This window comes from Lithobates pipiens, unplaced genomic scaffold, assembly GCF_037356315.1.
Source record: "Lithobates pipiens isolate NorthernLeopardFrog02 unplaced genomic scaffold, aLitPip1_a1.2 Scaffold_22, whole genome shotgun sequence".
NCBI lineage: Eukaryota > Metazoa > Chordata > Amphibia > Anura > Ranidae > Lithobates > Lithobates pipiens.
Window position 1 is genome coordinate 79,642,381 of NW_027507784.1, and position 13,447 is coordinate 79,655,827.

The window sequence follows — 13,447 nt, forward strand, 5'->3', positions numbered from 1 at the left end:
CAATCCCATGTTTTTCTCACACAGTTAAGAGGGAGAATGAGAATTTACTGCTTGCTGAAAAGGTACAAGCTAAATCATATATTTATACGCTATATGTTATAACATAAAATTTTATTATTTATCCGGAGGTCCTGGTTATTGTTTCACACAATGACCACTTTTCACTCTCCTCTCCACTTCCTTCTCCCCCACTTTCTTTTATTTAAGCCCTTGTTTGTCACTTTTTGTATATTTATGTTTGTACGCGGTTTTTGCACATGACTGGTAGGGTGTAGGTCCTCGGGCCTGCCCTGAAAGTCTTGGGAGGGGGTGGACATGGCCTTCTGGCTTGGTTCACCCTCTCTCATAGGGTTTCCCTTCAGGGGAACCCCACCAAGTACTTGGGTGGGTCTGTTTCGGCAGACCCTCCAGAGAAAGGGGTCTGTCTGGTTTTGGTCAGATGGACCAAGTGTAAAGTACCCCAGTCCCCGTCTGGAGCCTAACTCCCCGGGGGATCAGGACAAGGCCCACTGATTTTAGAGGGCTTGTGTACACCTGTTGCACGTTTTTGTGCTTCACTCTTTATGTGTGTGCACATTTTCTTGGCACCGGGTGAAGTTTTTGAGTGTGTTTCACACGCCATGTACAAGAAAAAAGAAAACTGTGAGTGCAAAGATATGTGTACCTCTATACATGCAACAGAAAATGTCTGTAAAGAACACAGTCACAGTTCATTAGTCCATATAATAAACTGAACAAATAGCAAGTCCTAAAAGGAATGGTGGTGGGCGGCAGCTATCCTTAAAGAGGAAGTAAACCCTTCCAAACAACTTGGACCTATAGGTAAGCCTAGATTAAGGCTTACCTGTAGGTCCAAGCAATATCTCCTAAACCTATATGGTTTAGGAGATATTTGCCCGAAAATGGGCACCGCTGTCTACGGCGCATGCGCCGTAGACAGCGGCGCGCAGGCGCACTAAATGCGGCAAATCCAAGAATGGATTTGCCTAATTTGTCGACTCCCGTGCGCATGCGCGGGAGTGACGTCATCGCGGCTTCGCCGTATGGCAGCGGCGGAGCTGCGAGACGCGACTCCCGTGCGCATGCGCGGGAGTGACGTCATCGCGGCTGCGCCGCTGTGATTCGTCGGAGCTGCGAGACGCCACCAGCAACATGGATGCGGCGGACTACAGGGGACAGCGGCGACTTCGCTGGCTCCTGTGTCAGGTAAGTGACACATAATGAGCTACTATGCGATGCATAGTAGTCCATTATGCTTTACCTTTGCAGGGAAAAAAAGAGGAAGTAAACCCATCAGGGTTTACTTCCTCTTTAAAGAGAAGCCAGCTCTGTAATAGGAAAACAAGGGAACAAGAAGGAAGCACTACCTAAGTGCAATAAGTTAAGTAGGATTTTAATGACACAACAAATAATGCACTTATAGGAAGGTGAATAAAATCAGGCTCATCTATGCTTTGGGCACAAGGTGCAGTCCGGTCACTGGTCCATCCTATTCCACGGGAAGGCAATCATGGGACGCGAGATGTACAGTCTTTTCCTGCAGCCACCAGGAAGTCGGCCAGGTCCGGCGTGGAACGCAGGTGGAACACAGGCGATGACGTCACCGGAAACGGAACCAGGGGAAGCAACAAGGGAGAGGAATCTGGAGAGAACATACAGGCTACACGCTCGGAGTCAACTGCTCCTTCTACAGGCCTAAGGTCTGTAGAATAATAATTATTTGTATATTACTTATGGCAATTGACCCCTTGCCATCCAGGCCAATTTTGACACTTCTCTCCTACATGTAATATTCATTTTTTTTGCTCGAAAATTACTCAGAACACCCAAACATTATATATTATTTTAGCAGACACCCTATGGAATAAAATGGTGGTCGTTTCAACTTTTTATGTCACACGGTATTTGAGCAGCGTTTTTTTGGGGAAAAAAACTGTTTCATGAATAAAAAAATAAAAACAACACTAACATTAGCCTGATTTTTTTCTATAATGTGAAAGAAGACGTTACGCAGAGTAAATAGATACCTAACATGTCATACTTTAAAATTGCGCACACTTGTGGAATGATGCCAAACTTCAGTACTTATAAAATCTCCATAGGAGACGCTTTAAACGTTTTTAAAGGTTACATGTTTAGAGTTACAGAGGAGGTCTAGTGCTAGAATTATTGCTCCCACTCTTGCAGCATATCTAACCTGTGTGTATTTGGCTCTGATACTGTAAACCCTAGAGATGGTTGTGCGTGAAAATCCTAGTAGACCAGCCCATCTGGCACCAACAACCATGCCACGTTCAAAGTCACTTAAATCATATCTCCCAACTTTTTGAGATGGGAATGAGGGACACCTATCAGCAAAAGTATGCAGGCATAGGACACACCCCTTGCCACGCCCCCTTAAAGGAGAATTGTACAAAAAAAAAAAAACAAGATTGGTTAAACCCACAAGTGCTTTTTTTTTACCACTAATATTCCTTTATATTGGCTTTTGGAATTGACAAATGCAGCAATTTAGAAATCAGATGAAAGGATTAGCACTAGGAAACACTTTTTGATAGATAAAAAGTGCATTTTATATACAACTATATAGATCAGACTAAAATGAGGGACAAATGAGGAGGAATGAGGGACAGAGGGACATTGTTCCAAATCAGGGACAGTCCCTCGAAATTAGGGACAGTGGAGGTATGCTTAAATTCCCATTCTTCCTCATTCTGATGCTCAGTTTGAACTTCAGCAAGTAGCATTCACCGCGTCTAGATGCATTGAGTTGCTGCCATGTGATTGGCTGATTAGCAATTTGTGTTATAAAGCAACTGAACAGGTGTACCTAATAAAGTGGGCAATGAGTGTGTATATATATATATATATATATATATATATATATATATATTAACTATATCGGTTGACCTCTCTCTCTACATAAAACGTATCTCCCCCCCCCCCCCCCCCCATCCAATCCCAAATACTGACACCTTCCCAATCTGCTGGCATTAAAATGTGTTCACGTGCGTTGCATTTTTCCGAAACTAAAATAAATAAATATAAGAATAAATGTTTGGCCCGAAGCTTGTGCCAGTGGTTCTTTGCTTGTCTTGAGTGTTTTATTTTTATCACAAAGGATTAAACTGAGTTAAAAGCTGTGCATTGTTTAGAGCGTACATCTGTACTGAGAATTCTAAGAAGATTCTTTGGAAGTTCACAATACTGAAAAAAGAATCCTAATTCAATCAGCAGCACTTTAGGTAATCTCCCTGATGTTGGCAGCCGTATTAATGCTGTGAGAGGTGGCCTTAGGGTCATATTCTTTTTTCCTTTTAAAGAAACATATTACCGTCATGGGGATTTTTTTTTCTTCTTTTTATTATGTTTTGCTGAACTTAATCTCCTCTTAAATTGCTAAAACAGCAGCATGAGCCATTCTAAATGTTCTAAGGAACAAAAGCAAAAAATAAAAAATAAAAAAATCAGAAAAACCGTATCAGTATCAGAAGCAGGTTGGAAATTTTTCAAAAATTCTCAATTTTGTAATTGCCAATTGTGTTGGGCAGGCTTTATCTGGATTATGGCGTGTTGGTAGGTGAAGGCATTAAAGCGGAGTTCCACACACTTTTTAAGCTTCTCATCATTAGCTTCGCAACTGGCCGTAAAGCAATGGTGGTGGGCGGCTGCTATCCTTAAAGAGAAGCCAGCTCTGTAATAGGAAAACAAGAAACAAGAAGGAAGCGCTACCTAAGTGCAATAAATTAAGTAGGATTTTAATGACACAACAAATAATGCACTTATAGGAAGGTGAATAAAATCAGGCTTATCTATGCTTTGGGCACAAGGTGCAGTCCGGTCACTGGTCCATCCTATTCCACGGGAAGGCAATCATGGGATGCGAGATGTACAGTCTTTTCCTGCGGCCACCAGGAAGTCGGCCAGGTCCGGCATGGAACGCAGGTGGAACACAGACGATGACGTCACGGGAAGCGGAACCAGGGGAAGCAACAAGGGAGAGGAATCTGGAGAGAACATAGAGGCTACGCGCTCGGAGTCAGCTGCTCCGTCTACAGGCCTATATAATAAAAAAGGAAAAGTTTTCGGGACTTTAAATGAGGCTAGCACTAAAGGAATGCCTGCCTCCATCCCTATCAATAGTGTGTAGGAGGCTGTATGCCCAGAGCATTTTAGAGGTTGATGCCCAAAATGTTTGTATAACATATCATGGACTATACAAAATAAATATTATAGTCACTTGACTTATTCTCTTACTGATGTGTGCTTCATTCAAAGTCCCAATTCTGCTCTTTCCTTCTACATACTATTGATAGGGATGGAGGCAGGCATTCCTTTAGTGCTAGCCTCATTTAAAGTCCCAAAAACTTTTCCTTTTATATATATATATATATATATATATATATATATATATATATATATATATATATTTGCCCAATGCAGACATTACAGACAGTTTTTTTTTTTTTTTTGCCCCTTTGTCAATTCACCATATCAATTTCCAATACACACATTTTTTTACACAACACATACACAGATCCATATGTGGTCTGTTTCACATAGATTCCAATCCTCACATAGATATTTGCATCTATTTCATAGGCATTGCATCTACCCACCCTGGAAGTGCCTATGGTGGTGGTTACCTTTCCCGCAGGCTGCCTCGGTGCCTGGTGGCTATGCACTGCGGCTCTTTTTGTGAACCCTGATGCTGTTTTACTGGCCCGCTGATGCAGACGTGAGTTGGACGCCCAGCCTTCAAATTAATTATAACAATCAAATTACTTTGTCAATTTTTATCTAATAATTTAAATCATATTTTATATATTTTTTTTCTATAATTTGTAGAATTATTCCATGATGTATGCTCCTGATGAGCGGTTGGAATACCGCGAAACGTGTAGAGCCTTTAGTCATTATCTTTTATCTCAATCATGGAATATCAAGATTCATATGATCCTCTCCGATTCATAATTTATTATTTAGGCATTTTTAATCGATTTTTTAATTTATTATTTATTTACCATGGTTATCCTGCCCATTTTGGGTTCAACCACAGCAGGAAACAAATATACATGCATTTATTGTTCTTTGTGTTTTATGTGAATGTGTTTTGGATTGTAATTTACTATGTAATATTAGTCCATGATTTATTTTGTTGAGGCTGTATGCCAAGAGCATTTTAGAGGTTGATGCCCAAAATGTTTGTATAACATATCATGGACTATACAAAATAAATATTATAGTCACTTGACTTATTCTCTTACTGATGTGTGCTTCATTCAAAGTCCCATATATATATATATATATATATATATATATTTTTTTTTTTTCACCTTGCTTACCAAGGTTTTCTTCCTCTCTTCCGGTTTCTCCCCTCCAAGGCGAAGTACCAGTGGCAGCTGTTTTTTTGGGCGGGCAGCAAATAAGCCCCCCCCCCCCGGGCCACCGTAGGAGCCATACTACCCCCTTCCCCCGTGGCACTAACACAGCCCTCTTTCCACCACCACCTTCTATCCTTACCTTGGATGCAGGCGGTGAGAGCGTGGTGGGCTTGGGGAAAGCTGCTCCCCTGACCGGTGTCCTCTCCTGGAGCAGCTTCTGCAGTGTCTCCTCTCTCCTCCTCCTGGTGCTAGGCGTCCAATAGAATCGTCAGACGTTTTGGCCAATCGGGAAACAGGTTTCATACCTGCTTTCAGATTGTCCGGAAGGAGGATCGATGTTGTAACAGCGAATTTTCAGTCGCTGTTGCAACACACCTGGGTGGGCTCCAGACGCAAGGCTCTGCGCCCCAAGTCCACCCTATTATGAAGCCTATTAGAGCCTATGGCTTTAATCAGGTTCTTAAAAAAAAAAACCTGGCCGCTCTAATTCATAAGGGGGCCAGACAATATGGGGGCGGCCGTGGATAGATTCATGCTATGCATGAATCTATCCACTTCATATAGGGGGGTGGCGAGGATGGGGGGTGGCGAATGGATGCCCCTAATGGATGGACTGCCTCTGCGATGTAAAACCAGCAACCCACCAACTCCCAATCAGCACTCTCAGCCAATGGCAGAGAGCGCTAACTGAAGCGTTCTGGCGGGGGGGGGGGGGGGGCGTCCCTCTGTCATAACACAACGGTTCAGCAGGGAAAATCACTGTACTAACTTTGCATAGTTAGTACAGCAGCTCTGACCAGAACTGACAGTTTTTTTTCATTCAACCCGCTGAGTAGATAAAAAAAACTCATGGTGTGTACCAGCCAATAGTCTGGTTTATGTACAAATCATCTACTCAACTGTACAGACCAGCACAAAATAGAAAATGGAGATGCTTATGCATATTCTGAATTAAAGACAGACTTGTGACTTATCTTGGCAGTATTCCCATCCCACAACTGTTCTTAAAGCGGTAGTTAAAAAAATAAATACTAGCCCATTATGATAGACTTACTTGAATGAAGCCCTCCAGCTCCACAATGTCACCGCTGAGATGGCTGACATCTTCCCCGGTCTTCCCTCTGGGTTCGCAGCCTCTGGCTACACGAGTGGCCGTGGAGCTGCGATGATGTCACTGCCCTTCATGCACACAGGAGCCGCCGTTTACGGCATGGGCTCTGAGGTCTGGCACTGTAAGAATGGAACGTAAGAATGTATGAATGGAAGGTAACTAATTAATAATAATAAAACTTTTTTTTTAATATTATTGTTATTATTATTTATTATTATTAATTTGTTACGTTCCATTCGTTTAGATGTGGCATTCGTTATTTCAGATAATTCTTAACTTCGGATAAATTTGTGTTATGTTCACTAACAGCCAAATTTGAATTAATTTTTTATCATTTTTTCCCACAAATAGAGCTTTCTTTTGGTAGTATTTGATCACCTCTGCAGTGTTTATTTTTTGTTAAAAAAATGTAAAAAGACCAAATTTAAAAAAAAAAATATGTTTTTTTTTTTTTACTATTTTCTTATAAAATTTTAAAACAGGTAATTTTTCGCCTTCATTGATGTACACTGATGAGGCAGCACTAATGGGCACCAATAGGTGGCAGTGAGGGGCACTGATAGGTGGCAGTGATGGGCACTGATAGGTGGCAATAATGGGCACTGCTCAGTTTGCCACAGGCAAGGACCAAAATAAGTTATTTGACATATACCCATATGCTAAAGTTCCAATCTCTACAGCTATAACCCTAAAAATATACCCAAACCAAATTGTGACACAACATATCCAAAGGTCTTAATTACTGCAATGTTATTTTAGGCAATGGCTCTTCGTTACGCCAATTTGCAACATGGCAAGGCTAAAAATTACAAGTTCTTTGATGTATACCGATATGCTAGAACTCCAGTCTCTAAAATCCAGAAAAACATACAGTGCCTTGAAAAAGTATTCATACCCCTTTAAATTTTCCACATTCCACAAAAACGTAAATGTATTTTATTGGGATTTTATGTGATAGACCAACACAAAGTGGCACATAATTGTGAAGTGGAAGGAAAATGATAAATGGTTTTCCAAATGTTTTTATACAAATATATATGTGAAAAGTGTGGCCTACATTTGTATTCAGCCCTCCTTACTCTGATACTCCTAACTAAAATCTATTGGAACCAATAACCTTCAGAAGTCACCTAATTAGTAAATAGAGTCCACCTGTGTGTAATTTAATCTCAGTATGAATACAGCTGTTCTGTGAAGCCCTCCGAGGTTCATTAGAAAACCTTAGTAAACAAACAGCATCATGAAGGCCAAGGAACACACCACACAGGTCAGGGATAGGGTTAGGTTATAAAAGAATATCCCAAGCTTTGAACACATCACGGAGCACTGTTCAATCCAGCATTCGAAAATAGAAAGAGTATGGCACAACTGCAAACCTACCAAGACATGGCCGTCCACCTAAACTGATAGGCTGGGCAAGTAGAGCATTAATCAGAGAAGCAGCCAAGAGGTCCATGGTAACTCCGGAGGAGCTGCAGAGATCCACAGCTCAGGTGGGAGAATCTGTCCACAGGACAACTATTAGTCGTGCTTTCCACAAATCTGGCCTTTATGGAAGAGTGGCAAGAAGAAAACCATTGTTGAAAGAAAGCCATAAGAAGTCCCGTTTGCAGTTTGCGAGAAGCCATGTGGGGGACACAGAAAACAAGAATGAGACCAAAATTTAACTTTTTGGCCTAAAAGCAAAACGCTATTTGTGGTGGAAAACTAACACTGCACATCACTCTGAACACACCATCCCCACCGTGAAACATGGTGGTGGCAGCATCATGTTGTGGGGATGCTTTTCTTCAGCAGGGACAGGGAAGCTGATCAGAGTTGATGGGAAGATGGATGGAGCCCAATACAGGGCAATCTTAGAAGAAAACCTCATATAAAATATATACATAAAAAAATAGATAAAACTTCAAAAAAGTCCACAATTTAAATATATATATATAGCAGCGCTCAATATACAAAATCTTATTCAGATATTAGTTCATATGTGCTCTTGAAAGACTGGTGATAGAGTCCAATGAGTGAAGAGAAGAAAAAAGGATCAAAACCACTTTCCGCCCGGCGCTTTTTTCCACCTTATGTGCTCTCCAAATACAAACCCCCCAAGGGGATGCACTCACCAGAAAATCAAGGATGTATGAGCCTCCAATAAACCAAACCACTGAGTTGTTTAGTCGTGGGAAATCAAAGAAATGGGAGCCTTCAAAACTTTAAATTCATTGGTCGCTTGATATCTCCATAATAGGATGGTCCAGTACTCATAAAGGAGATAAAATCATACTGACATAGTGTGATACTGTTTTAAAACCTTTATTAAAACCCCCCATACAAAATCAGCGTACCGAATGTATTCAATCAAATCGCATAGGATAAGTCTACTGTGCCTGAGTTACTCGTGGTGAGCCCCTTCGGTTACCGCGAACGACCGCTCTGTGCGTTCGGCTTACTTCCTGGTACCTTGGTTGGTTCACGAACGAGTACTGGAACGCACACGAAACTTCCGGTGTGTGTTACGCCCTGACGCGTTTCGTCATTTCCGACTTCGTCTCGAGGGAGTAACACACCACACCAGAAGATAGTAAATATACACGACGGGATCCAATGAAAGCAGATGTTCACTGTGAGTGACAAGGGTCAAAACCCGCCCAGACTAACCTATTGTGATCTGGATTTCTCGTCACTCTGCAGTTGCCATAAAACGCAATCACTGGACCCGATGTGTAACTAAATGGCATACAATTAATACAATCTCACAAATGTATATGTGTACACAGAGATCATAGTAAAACCAAATTAACAGGACCATGCCTAGCATGCAAAATAGAATAGCAAATAAAACCATAATCCGTTATATATAAAAATTCCTTAGCTTATAAATATATAATTGCTTAACATATATAAAAACCAATAAGTAAAAACATTGATGCTCAATACAGGTATCGCACTATGTCTTATACCTACATATATAGATATATGTGCCAATTAGTGTCCTCTATTTAGCTCATGAGGTGATCTAATGGGGCATGCTTAATCAATGAGGTAAAAGATTAACAGAATGTGAAAAATATAAATAAAACATAAAAATAAATATAAATGAAAGAAAAAATAAATAATAAATAAAAAATAAAAATAATAAAAATAGAAGAAAACCTGTTAAGAGTCTGTAAAAGACTTGAGACTGGGGCGAAGATTCACCTTCCAGCAAGACAACAACCCTAAACATACAGCCAGAGCTACAATGAAATGGTTTAGATCAAAGCATATCCACGTGTTAGAATGGCCCAGTCAAAGTCCAGACCTAAATCCAATTGAGAATCTGTGGCAAGACTTGCAAGACTTGAAAATTGCTGTTCACAGACGCTCTCCATCCAATCTGACAGAGCTTGAGATATTTTGTAAAGAAGAATGGGCAAAAATGTCCCTCTCTAGATGTGCAAGTATTGTCTCCGGGGGGCTGAATACAAATGCACGCCACACTTTTCACATATTTATTTGTAAGAAATTTGGAAAACCATTTATCATTTTCCTTCCAATTCACAATTATGTGCCACTTTGTGTTGGTTTATCACATAAAATCCCAATAAAATACATTTACATTTTTGGTTGTAACATGACAAAATGTGGAAAATTTCAAGGGGTGTGAATACTTTTTCAAGGCACTGTGTGCTCAAAACATTTGTGGTAAAGCATTATTAAGGGTATTGGCAAGTCGTAAATATTCAAGTGTCCTTATCAGAGTGCCATGTTATTTTAGGCATTGGCTCTTCATTCCAAAAACTTACAACAAGGCAAGGCCTATAAATTCTGTTCTTATATTTGTGTGATGTTTATTCTAAATTGATATTAAAACCTGTTTTATTACCAAGCTTAAAATTAAAATTTTAAGTAAATAATAAAAAAATAAAAAAAATATTAGAATGCAAGAGTTAAAATGCTCGAACGTTGTTAAGTGCATAATTATAACAAAACTTTAGTAAAGTGTTGAGTAAAGTCTTGTACCATCTGTTGTGTAGGTTCATCTCATCCCGCCTTTGTAGTAAGGATCAGGGTTAGACATGTTTGCTATGCTGGCAAAAGGCAGCTCACATGCACTGGTGGAGCCGGGGTCGTGCTATATGACCTCTGTGCAGCAGATTTAGTTCTAAGTGAGGTGCGGCCTGTTTTAAAGACCTGACCTAGGGGAGGTGGGCATATGTAGACTGACGTATCCAAATGCTTTAGGGAGTTTGCTGCAGCTATTTAGTCATTATCACACATGTTAATTGGAATTTAGACATCTGTTCAGTTCGCATAGAAAATGCATAATAACGAAGATGTAGATTTTGCATGAGTCATATCTTAAAAGACAAGTTCACTTTTAGTAAATTGGTCCTTTAATGATTCCCCAAACTCCCCTCTTAACTGCTTTAGCCCCGGAAGAATTTACTCCCTTCCTGACCAGAGCACTTTTTGCGATTCGGCACTGCGTCGCTTTAACTGACGGTTGCGCAGCCGTGCGACGTTGCACCCAAAAAAAAATTGGTGTCCTTTTTTCCCCACAAATAGAGCTTTCTTTTGGCGCTATTTGATCACATCTACGTTTTTTATTTTTTGTGCTATGAACAAAAAAATGCGACAATGTAGAAAAAAAAGCAATATTTTTCACTTTTTGCTATAATAAATATCCCCAAAAAATATATAAAAATAATAATAAATAATAATAATTAATAATAATTTTTACCTCAGTTTAGGCCGATATGTATTCTTCTAAATATTTTTGGTAAAAAAAAAAAATCGCAATAAGTGTATATTGATTTGGTTTGTGCAAAACGTATAGTTTCTACAAAATAGAGGATAGATTTATGCCATTTTTATTATTAATTTTTTTTAATTAGTAATGGCGGCAATCTGCGATTATTATCATGACTGTGACATTATAGCCGACACATCAGACACTAATTTGGGACCATTGTCATTTATATAGCGATCAGTGCTATAAAAATGCACTGATTACTGTATAAAGGACACTGGCAGGGAAGGGGTTAAACACTAGAGGGTGATCAGGGGGTTAAGTGTGTCCTAGGGAGTGATTCTAACTGTGGGGGGGGGATGGGGTACCACTGGCATAACAGCGATCGCTGCTCCCAATGACAGGGAGCAATAGATCTCTGTCTTGTCACTAAAGGGTTAGTTCATCTTTTTAATAAAAAGTTGAACTAATTCACAAAACCCTGCATGTACCTTTTATGATCTTCGTCTTCTGAAGCCCCCCCCCAGCCAGTATAAAGGTGGTCATGCATCGATTATTATGGAGAGCTCTCTATAACGAGGACCTGTCATGCTATATTGTTATTGCAAGGGATTACATTTAGGGTTGCACCGATACCAATATTAGTATCGGTATCAGTGGCGATACCTAGCATTTAACCGAGTACTTGTACTCCAATACTTGACCCAATTCCTGGGTAGTCAGGGGTGGTCGGTGTGGCGGTGGGGGGAGTTACAAACACAGATCTCCCTGTATAGATTTCAATAAAGCAACCATCACAAAAGACCCCTGATATCTCACCAAATAAAGAATTATAATAAATAAATATTTAAAAGGTTAAATTGTAAAAATAATTAAACATTAAATAAAAACCACACCGTCTACCCCCCCCCCCCCAAAAAAAAAGAAAGAATTGTAAGAAAAAAATAACAAAAAATAAATAAATTGTAAGAAATAAAATTGTAAAAAAATACATACATTATCAGTGCTGCATATTAGTGCCACTGTCACATGACATTAAAAAAAAGTATCAGTAATTGGTATCAGCGAGTACTTGAAAAACAGTATCAGCACTTGTACTCGGTCTTAAAAAAGTGGTATCGGTGCAACTCTGTTTATATTCCTTACAATAGCAATAAAAGTGTTTTTTTTAAGGAACAGTGTTACAATTAAACAAATGTAATAAAATAAAATTAAATTAAATACATTTTTAATGCGCCTCCGTCTCCACATGCTGGCACGCAGTAATGAACGCTTACATAGGTGTTTGCACCACACATATGAGGTATCGCCACAAACGGCTGCGAGAGAGCAATAATTCTAGCACCGAACCCCCTCTGTAACTCTAAATTGTTTTTTCTAAATCACAGCAGGGGTCAGCACATGCACCCTCTACTGACCCCTGATAGGCTACACTGATGGACACTGATGGGCTGCACTGGTGGGCACTGAAGGACACTGATAGGCTGCATTGGTGAGGTGGCACGGAAGGACACTGATAAGATGAACTGATGGACACTAATAGACTGCACTGGTGGGCACTGATGGGCTGCACTGGTGGGCACTAATGTGGTGGCACTGATGGAAACTGATGGGCTGCACTGGTTTGCACTAATGAGGTGGCGCTAATGAACACTGATGGGCTACACTGGTGGGCACTGATGAGGTTGCACAAATTGACACTACTGGTCACTGATAGGATGGACTGATGAACACTGATAGACTGCACTGGTAGACACTGATGGACACTGATGGGCTGCACTGTTAGGCACTGATGAGGTGGCACTGATAAATATTGATGGGCTGCACTGGTGGGCACTGATGAGGTGGCACAAATGGACACTGACTGTCACTGATAGGCTGCACTGATGAACATTGATGGACTGCGCTGGTAGGCACTGATGAGGTGGCACAAATGGACACTGATAGACTGCATTTATTTGGCACTGGTAGGGCTGCATTTCATGGGGGGGGGAGTCGGCACAAAGCGTCACCTCCCTGAAATTAGCTTTTACAGGTTGGGATGTCTGATATTGCTTTTGTGGGCATATCAGTAATTATTTTGTTCCATTTCATGATTGTTACTACTTTGTTATAGAGCAAACTGCTCTGGGTATTAAATTTGCTAGATATGTTAATTTTTTAAATTCTTTTATATATTAAATTATTTTATATTGTATTATATCTACGATTTACTGACCACCCAAA

At 40.2% G+C, this 13,447-nt stretch overlaps 1 long non-coding RNA gene across 1 annotated transcript in view; it reads right to left on the reverse strand.

The window, feature by feature from the left end:
- Positions 1–13,447, reverse strand: part of LOC143923849 (uncharacterized) — a 128,801-nt gene that overhangs the window by 44,029 nt on the left and 71,325 nt on the right. The window contains exon 4 of the long non-coding RNA XR_013261784.1: positions 6,439–6,614. This is a non-coding gene — a long non-coding RNA (uncharacterized LOC143923849). The remainder of the gene's footprint in view (positions 1–6,438; positions 6,615–13,447) is intronic.